Raw genomic sequence first — 12179 nt, 5'->3', positions numbered from 1 at the left:
TTTTTATGAGGAAAAGCATATGCTTCTGCATACTGGCTTTCAGATGACTGTTCATGGCCGTTAGATGTATGCTTACTTCACCCACAGTTCTCCACTTTTGTATACCCTGGACTGGCCACTTTCATGTGAAAGGCTATATCAAGGAGTGGCCTGAGTGGATTGCTTTTATTCTTCAACATTACCATGCTTGCCTTCCTTTTAGTGTCTTTTGTGTGAATCTTGCTCTTTTGCTGCCCCCAAATAGGTTTTTTTTTTTTTCATGATAAGAAAGGAAATGATGCAGAATCTAGTTAAGAAAGCAAAGTGGAAAACACCCAAGATAGGCTCTCCCTCTACTACCTCACCAACCATGTTCTCAATCTCCCAAACCCTCACCTCTCTGGGTTCCCATCCTTCCCCTCACTGGAACTCTAACCCAGATTTTGCAAGGAACTGACAAGATAGCCTTCTTTGGCATAAAATAGAGCTCAAATCCCTAATATTTAATTAAACCTTAAGGAAATTGATTCAACTGATTGCAAACGAGAAATCTATTTAGACAATGGCCAATTTAAGCAGAAAGGGGTTTTCTAGAAAGGCTGGAGAATTAGAGACAGGCAAAGCAGGAATCAAAGGAGGCTAGGCACTTCCACTAAAAAACAACCTCCAAACACTATCCAGATGCACACACTGCTATCCTTCCTGCTGGGTACTGGGTGTAGCAGCTGATACCCAGGACCATTTGGCACTGGGCAGTTTATACTATGGTACCACCATCCCTGCAGCTAATAATAATTTATATTGTCAGAATGAATTGTTGCTCTGGAATTCCTGGAAGGGTCTTGTGCCCATCCCTTGATTATAGGAGCCAGAGAAAGAGGGTGTCTGGATGATGAGGATTTTGCCTCTCCTAAGTCTCATGAGCTGGAGAACTTCCCAAACAAAGAAAGGACATCAAAGCTTAAACAGCTAACACAAACTAAATGTCCAATAGAGTTCATTTTTTAGGTGACTTGAAATTTTGTGAGCTTTCCCTTGTTTGTTAGTGTTAAGCATTTTTTAGAAAAATAAATTAAAAATAAAAACCCCTTTAAATCAGAGTTCTTCAAATTGTGAAATGTAATGTATGAATCAGTCCTGAAATCAATTTAGTGGGCTGTGACAAACATTACTTTATTTTAAAGAATGGGACATAATAGAGAAAATAATTATGCATACCAGATAGTATGATAAGCTTTTTTCCATAAATCTTTTATTTCAGTTGTGTGTAAACATAGATATGTAAGTATTTGATTATAATTTAAAATGCTGTTTTACTGTGGGTCATAGAGAAGGAGAAGAAGGAGAAGGAGGAGAAGGAGATGGAGAAGGAGACAGAGAAGGAGAAGAAGAAACACCTCGTAAACCACTACTCCAAAAAACTGTATGCTTAAATCAGAGACTAGAGACTAGAATAACTTTACTTTTAATGGCAGGGCCTGGAGGTGGACACAAACCCTGGTCAAGAGAAACAGACTTGAATAGTAGAACTGGATATATGTGAGCCACTCTTAGGTAATTAGGACCTGATGCAGAACCAAGGACTTCCAAGTTCTCTTTACCCTCTTCCTATTGTCCTTTACTCAAATTCCATGTAGCTGGAAATTTTTATTTATGTTACAATAGTTATTCCTAGTGATTGTGGAATAAAAGCATCAGAAATGGTTACAGCAGTGGAACACGGTTCATGTCATCTCAAGTTAGAATCCAATTTGCATTTTCCCAGAGAAAACTTGGAATACAATGTTGGAGACTATTGTGTTACTAGTACTGTATTGAGACACTTTGTGGGTTAGATAGTGTGGTGGTTTGAAGCTCTATGTACCCCAGAAAAATATGTTCTTAAAATGTAATCCATTCCTGTGAGTGTGAATCCATTGTAAGTAGGACCTTTTGATGAGGCTACTTCAGTTAAGGTGTGACCCCCTCACTCTGGATGGGTCTTAATCCTATTACTGGAGTCCTTTATAAGTGGAATGAATTCAGACATGAGAGAAAAAGAGAGAGAGAGTCACCTCAAGCAAGAAGCTGAAATCAGCAAAACCCGGAAGATAAGAGAGAGACTAGGAGATGCCGCCATGTGCCTTGCCATGTGGTAGAAGAGCCACTGATCGATGGCACCAGTCTTTGGGAAGAAAGTATCACCTGGATGATGCCTTGATTTGGACATTTTCCTGGCCTCAAAACCATGAGTGAATAAATTCCCCTTGTTTAAGCCAACCCAATTCATGGCAATTGCTTAGGCAGCCTAGAAAACTAAAACAGATAGACCACACATATAGTATTGTCCCTATAGGATACATATGCAATTTTCAAAGAACTGACTCACAAACTTTTCATAGTTTAGTAACTTCCTCTAATAGTTCAAAGTGGAACTGGAATCTAGTGAAAAGTCATGGGGATAATAGAGGAAGTAACTCTCAGTATAAACATCAGAACAGGCAGTAGAAGCCAGGAAAAAATTGCTTTGTCATATTTTTTTCATAGTTCAGAAACCCCTATTAAAAGCTTACAAAATGTAATTTTGCATTTGCATAAATTGGATAATTTAATGATATTCTGCCATTATTCATTTTCTGGTCTCCCTAAACCTGAGTTATCATTAACTTGAAGATATTGAGAGCTAGTCTGTTCTTTTCTTTTTGTGGGGAAGAATTGCATGATATTATTACATTGACCTTCCTGTGTACCATGCCACATCATCTTTTCTTAGCACCAGAGGGTGCAGTGAATTTCATAATTTATCTGCTGATTAAACATTGTTCTCTAACTCTGACTTGCTTTGTGTGGTATGGTTCAGAGGACACACAACTATAAACAGAATCATCACCCCAAAAAATATCTTTTCTCACATAGTACAGATATCTATTCTCACATAGGACACTTGACTATGAACTTCTTGAGCATAAGATTGTGATATATTTAACTGTGTGTTCCCAGCCTGAGCATAGAGCTCAACTGACACTCAACAAGGCATTCTTGAATGAGATAGCTGTGGTTCTCTCTAATACCTATTGAGCACTTACTGTGAATCTGGTACTGTTCTGTGAGTTTTATGTGCTTTACTAACTAAATCCACCCTTTGAGCTGGTTTTATCACTATCTACATTTTGCATATGAGGAGACTGTAAAGGTTAAATAATTGCTCAAAAGTCACACAGCTCATAAGAGGCAAAGCTGGGATACAAACCTGTGTAGTCTGACTTGAATACATACTCTTAAATACTGAGCTGGACTGCCTTTTTTTGATGTTAAAGTGTTGCTGAGAGGAAAGGAGACAACAAGGAATATTAACAGAGGTTTAAAAAATTATCCAAATGATAATAAAGGTAAAATTATAAAAGCCCCTAATAGAGTACACTTTCCTCTTGTCTCCCCTTTGTGAAATCCTTCAGGGTATATAGAATTAGGATCTATTTCCACTGTTCAGATGAGAATATTCCTGACTAACAGGGAATTAAATAAATTAGATGTTTATTTTACTCTCTTGGAATCTCTGGAGATAGGAAGTCCCTTCTTTGCTTTCATCAGAAATGTCATCTCCTATCTTTCTGTTCTGCCAGTCTAGCATAAGGATTTCTTCTTCAAGTCGCCTCATGATCCAAGATAGCCAGTGGGACTCCAGTCATTATATCTGAGTCATGAGCCAGAAGAAGACAAAAGGCAGAATGCTAAAAAGAGGCTCCTCCCTCCCAAGTCAGCTATCTTAAAGCATCATTCAAAGAAATCCCACATAGTACTTTTGCTGACATCTCATTGGTCGGTGCTTAGTCACTTGGCGGCAACCAACTTCAGGGGAGTCTGGGAAATGTAGTCTTTTTTCCGTTCATCAGTGTGCTCAGCTAAAAATCAGTATTCTGATATTTAGAAAAAGAGAGCCATGAATATTGAGATGGGCCACTAATGAGCAGTATTTGCCATAGGACCTAACCAACATGTCACTTATTCCATCAACTGTTTCTTTTAATTCCTAATCTTTCCTAACTTTGAATCCCATAGCACATTATGTGTTTGTAATTTCAGTTTTTATTAATTGTTCTACAGCATATTCTCACTACATACTTGCAATTTGATTATCAGACCCTTGAGACCAGACACTGTATCTCAGTTCTCTATGCATCCCATAGAATATAGTCTTGCATTTATAAGGTGTTCAGTGAAAGTGCAAGTGAAATATTTTTTCAGTACTGTTTAGGGAAACAAAAGAATGGCCATAAGTGAGATTCATATTATGCCATAAAATGTAGATAATTCCCAATGTGGCAATATCACTGGAGGTTTTCCAGCAAATGAAATTACTTGAGGATCTACTTTGATCTAAGTACAGTGCTAAATAATATAGAAAAATTTACTGCCTCATGCAGACATCTTTAGATAACACTAGTCCCATCTTTAGGGAGATTCTAAACAAACAAGAAGGTTAGCTAGTATAAATAAATATAATAAATGAATAAAATAACAACCATATGAGCAATTCCCCAGTGTTATCTGAAACAGAAAAACAAAACTCTATAAAGAGAAAATACTTTCCTCAGGAACTGATTTTAGAAAAGCCAAAGGTACTGAATTTCTTAGCAATTTCAAATAAAGAAGAGATCACACCTGAGATTGTAGCATATGTGATTATCGGGAGAAGCATTCAGAAAGGTCTCCTTGAACCAATGGTATTTGAAGGGATCCTGAAAACACAGAATGTTGACAGGAGGCAGCATGGCTGGAGGTAGGCACTGAGGGCAAAAAAAGGCATTGGGACATCTGCTACAGAAACAGGGAAGAACAGGGCATGCCTGGTGGATATCAGGGATTTCGCTGTGATCTAGATCAGAGGGATAGGAGTGTGAAGTAGATAGATAGCAGGAGAGATGCAAGACAGGAAATTAATGCATGTAGAACTTGGCACTTAGTTTGATATGGAGGGAGGGAGTAGAGAGAACCCAAAATGGTTTGAGTGGGATCTAGGTGACTAGGAATAGCATATAAAATATGAAGGTATTAATATGTGATTTTGTCACACTGTTAATAGAATGGTGATGGCGCTCAAGAATCCTTCTTCAAAACTAGATTAACTTACATTGCTAGAAGGAATGAATTAGAGCTCAAAAATGGTGTCTTTCATTTAATATGAAAAATAAACTAACCAGATTATTGATTTATAAGGAGACCATCTTTTAAATAAGTAATTAAATAAAATGCTGAAGATGTTGTGTACGCCCTAAACTCAGCAGAAAAAGTTGGTTTAGCTCTTAAATACATGACAAATCATGTAATGTTCTTTAAAAAAAATCACTTTTGCTTTGAACTCTAAGGCAATAAATCTTACTCTTTTAACTCTATAAAATTGTTTACAATAATATCACTTATAATGCAAAGTGGAAAGTATAATCAAAGTCCTGAATTTAGGCTAAATATTTTTTTATCCATTCAGCAATTCATTTACCATTAGCTTGGAAGCCAAATGGCGATTTCTTTATACGCTGTGTGCCTTTTAAGAAAATATGCAGTTGAAGTTTCACTACTTTATATTAATGGGAGCTATGTTTCCTAATCTCAAAGGGAGAAAAAAATAGAACTGTAATAGAAAAGTATTGGATACCGCCTCAAGAGTTTATTGAGATACAATCCACATATCATACAGTTCACCTGTTTAAAGCATCTAAATCAATTGCTTTTAGAATTATTCACAGAGTTATGCATCCATTACTGCAATCAACTTGAGAAAATTTTCTTTACTCCAAAAAGAAATGCCAGACCTGTTGGTCATCACTCCCTAGGCAACCACTGATCTACTTTCTGTTTCTATAGATTTCCTATTCCAGACATTTTAAGTGGAATCATATAATATGTGGGCCTTTGAGACTTTCTTCTTTCATGAAGCATAATATTTTTAAGGTTCATCCTTGTTGTAGCATATATCAGTACTTCATTTCTTTTCATTTCCAAATAATATTTCATGGTATGAATATATCATATTTTATCATTTGATGGACATTTGGGCTGTTTCCACTTTGGGCTATTATAAGAAATGCTGTGATGAAAATTTGTATACATGTATTTGTGTGGATATATGTTTTCAATTCTTTTGGTTATATACCTAAAGAGGGAGACTGTTAGGTCATATGGTAATTCTATATTTAACATTTCGAAGAACTGCCAGGCTCTTTTCCGAGGCAGCTGAACTCTTTTGTATCCACAATTTTTTCCACATCCTCACCAACAATTGTTCTTATCTTTGTCTCTCTGATTATAGCCATCCTAGTGGAGGGATGCAGTATCATACTGTGGCTTTGATTTGCATTTTCCCTGATGACTAACAATGTTGAGCAACTTTTCATGCACTTATTGGCTATTTGTATACCTTCTTTAGAGAAATATCTATGCAAATGATTTATCCATGTTTCACTTAGGTTATTTGTCTTTTTATTATTGTTGTAATCATTCTTAATATTTTCTAGATACAAGTCCCTTATTAGCAGTATGATGAGCAAAATTCTCCTCTCATTTTGTGAGTTCTCTTTTCACTTTCTTGATAGAAGTCCTTTGAAGCACAGAAGTTCTTAATTTTGATAATATCCAGTTTATCTATTTTTTCTTGTGTTGTCCACGCTGTAGTCATCATATCTAAAAACCGTTGCCTTATCCAAGGTGACAAAGATTTATGCATAGGTTTTTATGTGAATATTTATAGTTTAAACTCTTACAGATATATCTATCACCTATTTTGAGTTAATTTTTATATATATTATGAGGTAGTGATGCCAATTTTTTTCTCACATGTGGATATCCAGGTATTCTAGCACCATTGTTGAAAAGACTATTTTTTACCCATTGAATTGTCTTGGTACCCTTGTCAAAAATTGATTGACCATAAATTTAAGGGTTTATTTCTAGACTCCAACTTTATCCCATTGATCTATATGCCTATCCTTATGCTGTACCACACTGTCTTGATTATTGTAGCTTTGTATTAAGTTTTGAAATCAGGTACTTTGAGTCCTCAAACTGCTTTCCTTTACAAATTGTTTTGGCTATTCTGAATTATCTGAATTTCTGTATGAATTTTAGGATCAGCTTGTAAATTTCTGCAAAAAGTCAGCTGGGAATTTGATCAGGATTGCATTGAATTTATAGGTATTTGGGAAGTATTGCTATACTTACAATATTGAGTCTCTGATCCATGAACACTGAACATCTTTCATTTGTTTATGTCTCTAATTTCTTTCAACAGTGTTTTGTACTTCTCAGAGTTTGAGTTTGCACTTCTTTTGTTACATTAATTCTTAAGTATTTTATTCTTTTGTATGCTGAAAACAGAATTATTTTCTTAATTTCATTTTCTTGGTAAATTTCTTATCTAATAAGAAATTATAGCAAGTATAAAAAATTTTATAATAGTATTTTTTTGAACTAGTCTTGTGCTGACTTAATTTCATGTTCCCAGGATTGTGTTTTCATTTTCCTTTCTACTTCTCTTTTGCATATTTGAATAATCTTGCTATATTTTATATAAACTTACAACTTATTCTGGGACCAAAGCTGAGTATAAATAAAGTTTTGTTTCCAGGTTTTTCAAGTTTCTTATGTAGCACTTCGAATATTTTAACAATCTTCATGATCATATCCCAAATTTTCCTTTTTGCTCCCCGCTTTTAAAACTCTTTTGCATTTTTTGCAAAATAATTATAAATAAAATTTTTTTCCAATATATGTATCTATCACATACTAAATTACTAAATGGCACATTTCAAACCTTGTTTACATTTGCTAGTTCACTGCAACAGTCTTAATAGATTATATTGCTGGCAACTGTTAAGAGTTTGTTTATGGTAATTTTTAAACATTATATTCTCTAAAAGCAGATAATAAAATAAAATAATAATAGCAATTTGCCTGTGAAAGCAAATACATTTCAACCTACACTTGTACATTTTTCAACAAACCTGAATTCCAAGGAATTCCTCCTCTCCAATCCCTCAACGCTGATTTGAGGGGAAGCTGTCATTGAGGGCCTTCTGCTGGTCCATGATGATACAGAAGACATCTTTTTTATGATCCCCTTCTTTGGTTATATGCAAAATTATATGAAAAATATGAAAAAAATTAAGATTGAGAAGAGTCTGGGAACTGAGTTATATGGAATACAAAAGTCATTGTTAAAAAGAATCAGGCATTTTTATCATTAATTACATCTTCAAGCTCTCCTCAATCCCACTATGTTAAGAGTGCCTTTCTATTTAACCCCTGAAATATCCTCAGTTTTGCTATAAGGCAAATGGAAATTGAACACAACATTTAGGAAAAACCTGCTATTTATATTTAACTACTGGCTAGCTAGGCATTTACAGATTTAAAATAGAAAAAGTGAACCTTTCTTCTGTGAGCAAAAATATTTCACATTCATCTTATAATTGTCATTTAGCACCTTTTGATTTAGGTTGTACATGGATATTTTCTTAGTTGCCTTGTTGTTCTTCTTTCTGACCAGTGCTTATTTGTATATACCCCAAACAATTTCTAAATATACATAACAAATAAACAAAATAATCTTTCTTGGGGGTATCCACTCAGTGTCATTTCCCACAATAATTTTTTATATACAAATATAAAAATTGGCATTTGTGTTTTCAAAAATGTTTTCATTTGCACTACAAACCAAAACTTGACTAGTTGTGGAAAAAAATACCCATCACAAATAAGGGAAAAGGTAAAACCATGAGAGGTACAACCAAATAAGAGAAGGTTTCTGGCAACTTGGTAAAATGAAAGCTCAAGTTAGAAAACCAATTCAAAGAAAGAAATATGAGTGGAAATTTTCTGAGCACTGAGAGAGAAGGTCTCCACCCAGCCCTGCCAACCAGGTTTGAAACCGGGAAGCATTGCAGTTATATTGCTTTACGCAACTGGTATTTTGTTAAGATAGCAGGCCACGAAATGGAATTGTGACATATTCCTGTTTTTATGAGTCAAGTAGATATCTGTAAAATAGCTCTAAGTGAAAGTTTTCACAAGCTGGATGAATTTAATATCATTATTAACTCCCATACAGTTTCAGACAGCCTTCTTAACTGTCCAATTGTGAAAGAGCAAATTTGCCCAGTTACCCAGCTGGGGCCAAGGAATGTGGAAGAATGGCTCATCCTATCATGAGGCCATCTGACCTGGTCTCTAAGATCCTCATTTCCAAGTCTGAGACATGAGACATACAAAGTCACAGTGTTCTGAGACAATTCTAGGATCGTCCTCCTTTATCACCAGGGGCAGAGCTAACTACAAGAAAGTAGCTAACAGAGATAAAGAAGCCTGTTTACTGTGGCCACATGCAGGTTGAGGAAAAATTCATCCTTAGATAAGAATGACTTGCATTTTCCTCAATAAGTTCATTGTAAATTCATTTTTAAGACCCTGGGAAGTCAGTAAAAAATGTCAACATAATACCATGAGGTTCATTCCTTTCATACCTAATGATTGAAATGGAACCATATTTTGCAGTTTTTCTAAAGTCCTCAGCACTAACTGTGCATCTAGTAGTTTTGGTCTCATAAGTGTTCCTTTCCTTTTTTTTTAATCCTTACTTAGTTATATCCCATATAAAAATGTCATATATAATATTCACAGAAGGAAAGAGAGATCAGCAAGTAGACCTGGCAACAGGAAATGGAATAAGGCCTGAGACTTGGGAGGGATTTCTCAAACAGTTTGGTCCAGCTAAAAGGTTTGAGGTTTATGGATCCAAAGAAGTAAGTTTGTCTTCATTTACACAAACACCATTGGGCTGTGAGATGGCACAGTGTCTTCTCTAAGGTAAATGTTAGCATGCTTTTGCATAGACAGTTTGTAGCCCGAGCAGAGATCTACAAACGTAATTCCCTTCACTATTCACCCAAACAGCCATGATTTTACAAAGCGGTGTCTTTGCCTCATTCAGTTTGACAGTCCTTTCAACTTGTTGAAATTTGATGTGAAAAAAAAGAAAAACGAACCCATTAGAGATTATCACAGGTAGCATATCAAGGTTAAATTGCTTAGAAGATAACTTTCTTTCCAGCACACTGTTGTTAATTGCCTGAGGTGAAAGAAGAAATATACTATAGTATTAATGTGGCAATGATGGCATAAACAATACAGTTTAAAAAAAAAAAGATTAATGCTACATAAAGCCAAAGCAAAATAAAAAATGAAATATTTTCCTTTCTATAGTGGGTTGTATGGTGAGCCCCAGAAAGATATGTCCACATCCTTATCACCAGAACCTCTGAATGTTACCTTATTTGAAAAAAGGGTCTTTGCAGATATAATTGAGTTAAAGATCTTGAGATGAGGAGAAAATCCTGAATTTATCTGGTAACCCTAAACCCAATGACAAGTGTCCTTATAAGAGACACACAGAGGAGAAGGCAATGTAAGATGGACAGAGGTTGTAGTGATGAGGCAACAACACAAGTGTATGAGTCAGTGTTCGCCAAAGAAACAGAACCAATAAGATATATTATTATATACTATAAGAATTGGCTCATGGAACTGTGGGGACTGACAAGCCCAGATTCTGTAGTGCAGGCTGCAAGCTGGAAATGCCAAGAAATGATACTGAAGTTGAGTCTGAATTCCCCAGGAGAAGCTGGCTGACTGAACTTTAGGCAGAAACTCTTCTTTCTGCTTTCTGAAATCCTTAGTTCTGGCTTTTAAGACCCCAACTGTTTGGACAAGGAGAGTCCCTACATTACTAAGGGCAATCTCCTTTGTTGATTGTAGATGCAATCAGCCATGGATGCAATCAACAGATTACAGATGCAGATCCATTCATAAAAGACCTTCCCAGTAACAATCAGGCCACTGCTTGTTTGATGAAACAATTGGATACCATAATCTAGCCAATTTGACACAGAAAATTAAACATCACATCAAAGAAGCCAGCAACTACCACAAGTTAGATGTATTAGTTAGGGTCCTCCTTGGAAACAGAATCAATGAGAGATGTTTCTGATTATCAAACTGTAAAAGTGACTCACGCAACTGCGGGAGTGCACGAGTCCAAATTCTGCAGAGCCGTCAACAAGCTGTCAACTCCAAGGAAGACGTCCGACGAACTCCTCGGGAAACGAACCGACAACTTTGACGAACTCCTCAGGAAACGAACCAGCAACTTTGATGAACTCCTCAGGAAACGAACCGACAACTTTGACGAACTCCTCAGGAAACGAACTGGCAACTTCGACAAGCTCCCCAGGAAATGCTTCACTGAGCAGCTGAAGAAATAAGTGAAGGTTCTCTAACCGTCCGGCTTATAAGCCTCCAACTGATCACCCGGACCAAATCCAGCCAATTGCATTCTCTCACTGTGGAAGCACGGCCCTTGATGAGTCATCAGTCAGCCGCAGTCAATTGACTGATGATCCAACAAACCAGCCCGTTGGTTTGTTAACCAGCCTCAAATATCCTCACAGCAATCGTCAGGCCAGTGCCACCTAGCCAAGTTGACACATGAACCCAACCATCACATTAGAAGAGACAAGGAACACTTTCTCCCCTAGAGCCTCTGTAGGGGTGTGGACCTGCTAGCACCTTGATTTCAGACTCCGGCCTGCATAACTGTGAGAGAATTAAATTTCTCTTATTTTAAGCCACCAAATCTGTGTTAATTTGTTAACGGCAACCCTAGAAAACAAAAATACTTTCCAAATCTTATATATTCATAATCAATATATTCATTACACAGCTTCTATTAGACAAATATTAACAACATGGAATATTCTGGGGTTACTGGCAAATATCTCTGGGTGCTTTAAGCTCTGACCATCATTTCTCCATAGGGTATATTCTCATGAATAATAAAATCACATGGTGAGAAGACCATGAGAATTTCTATGAGGCTTTCTACTTCTCTGTCAGATTCCCTATTAAGCTGCAGTGCCCAGATATGACCCATTTTCTAAAAGAGAGCCTTCCACTATGATGAACCTATGGGAGGGTTACATGAAGGTGCATTAAGCTGTGCAATGTGAGAACCAAGTGATTCTCTGTCTATGGCAATTATATTAAGTAATTCCGGATTAGTTATAAATCAGTTGCAATTTAAATAAGGAGTATTTCTTACCAGTTAAAGCAAATGACAAAGATTCCGTTAAGAATAATGAGAGAAATGCACTTCCAAATTGTCAGCATGTAGG

At 36.2% G+C, this 12179-nt stretch overlaps 1 long non-coding RNA gene across 1 annotated transcript in view; it reads right to left on the bottom strand.

The window, feature by feature from the left end:
* The window catches only part of LOC119508102, a 32897-nt gene extending 21824 nt beyond the window's left edge, over positions 1-11073 (bottom strand). The window contains exons 1-2 of the long non-coding RNA XR_005211391.1: positions 11022-11073; positions 7956-8074 (exon numbers count right to left, since the gene is read on the bottom strand). This is a non-coding gene — a long non-coding RNA (uncharacterized LOC119508102). The remainder of the gene's footprint in view (positions 1-7955; positions 8075-11021) is intronic.
* Positions 11074-12179: the final 1106 nt, after the last annotated feature.

Source organism: Choloepus didactylus, chromosome 13 (assembly GCF_015220235.1).
Source record: "Choloepus didactylus isolate mChoDid1 chromosome 13, mChoDid1.pri, whole genome shotgun sequence".
Classification (NCBI taxonomy): Eukaryota; Metazoa; Chordata; class Mammalia; order Pilosa; family Megalonychidae; genus Choloepus; species Choloepus didactylus.
This window is presented reverse-complemented; position numbering and strand designations above follow the sequence as displayed.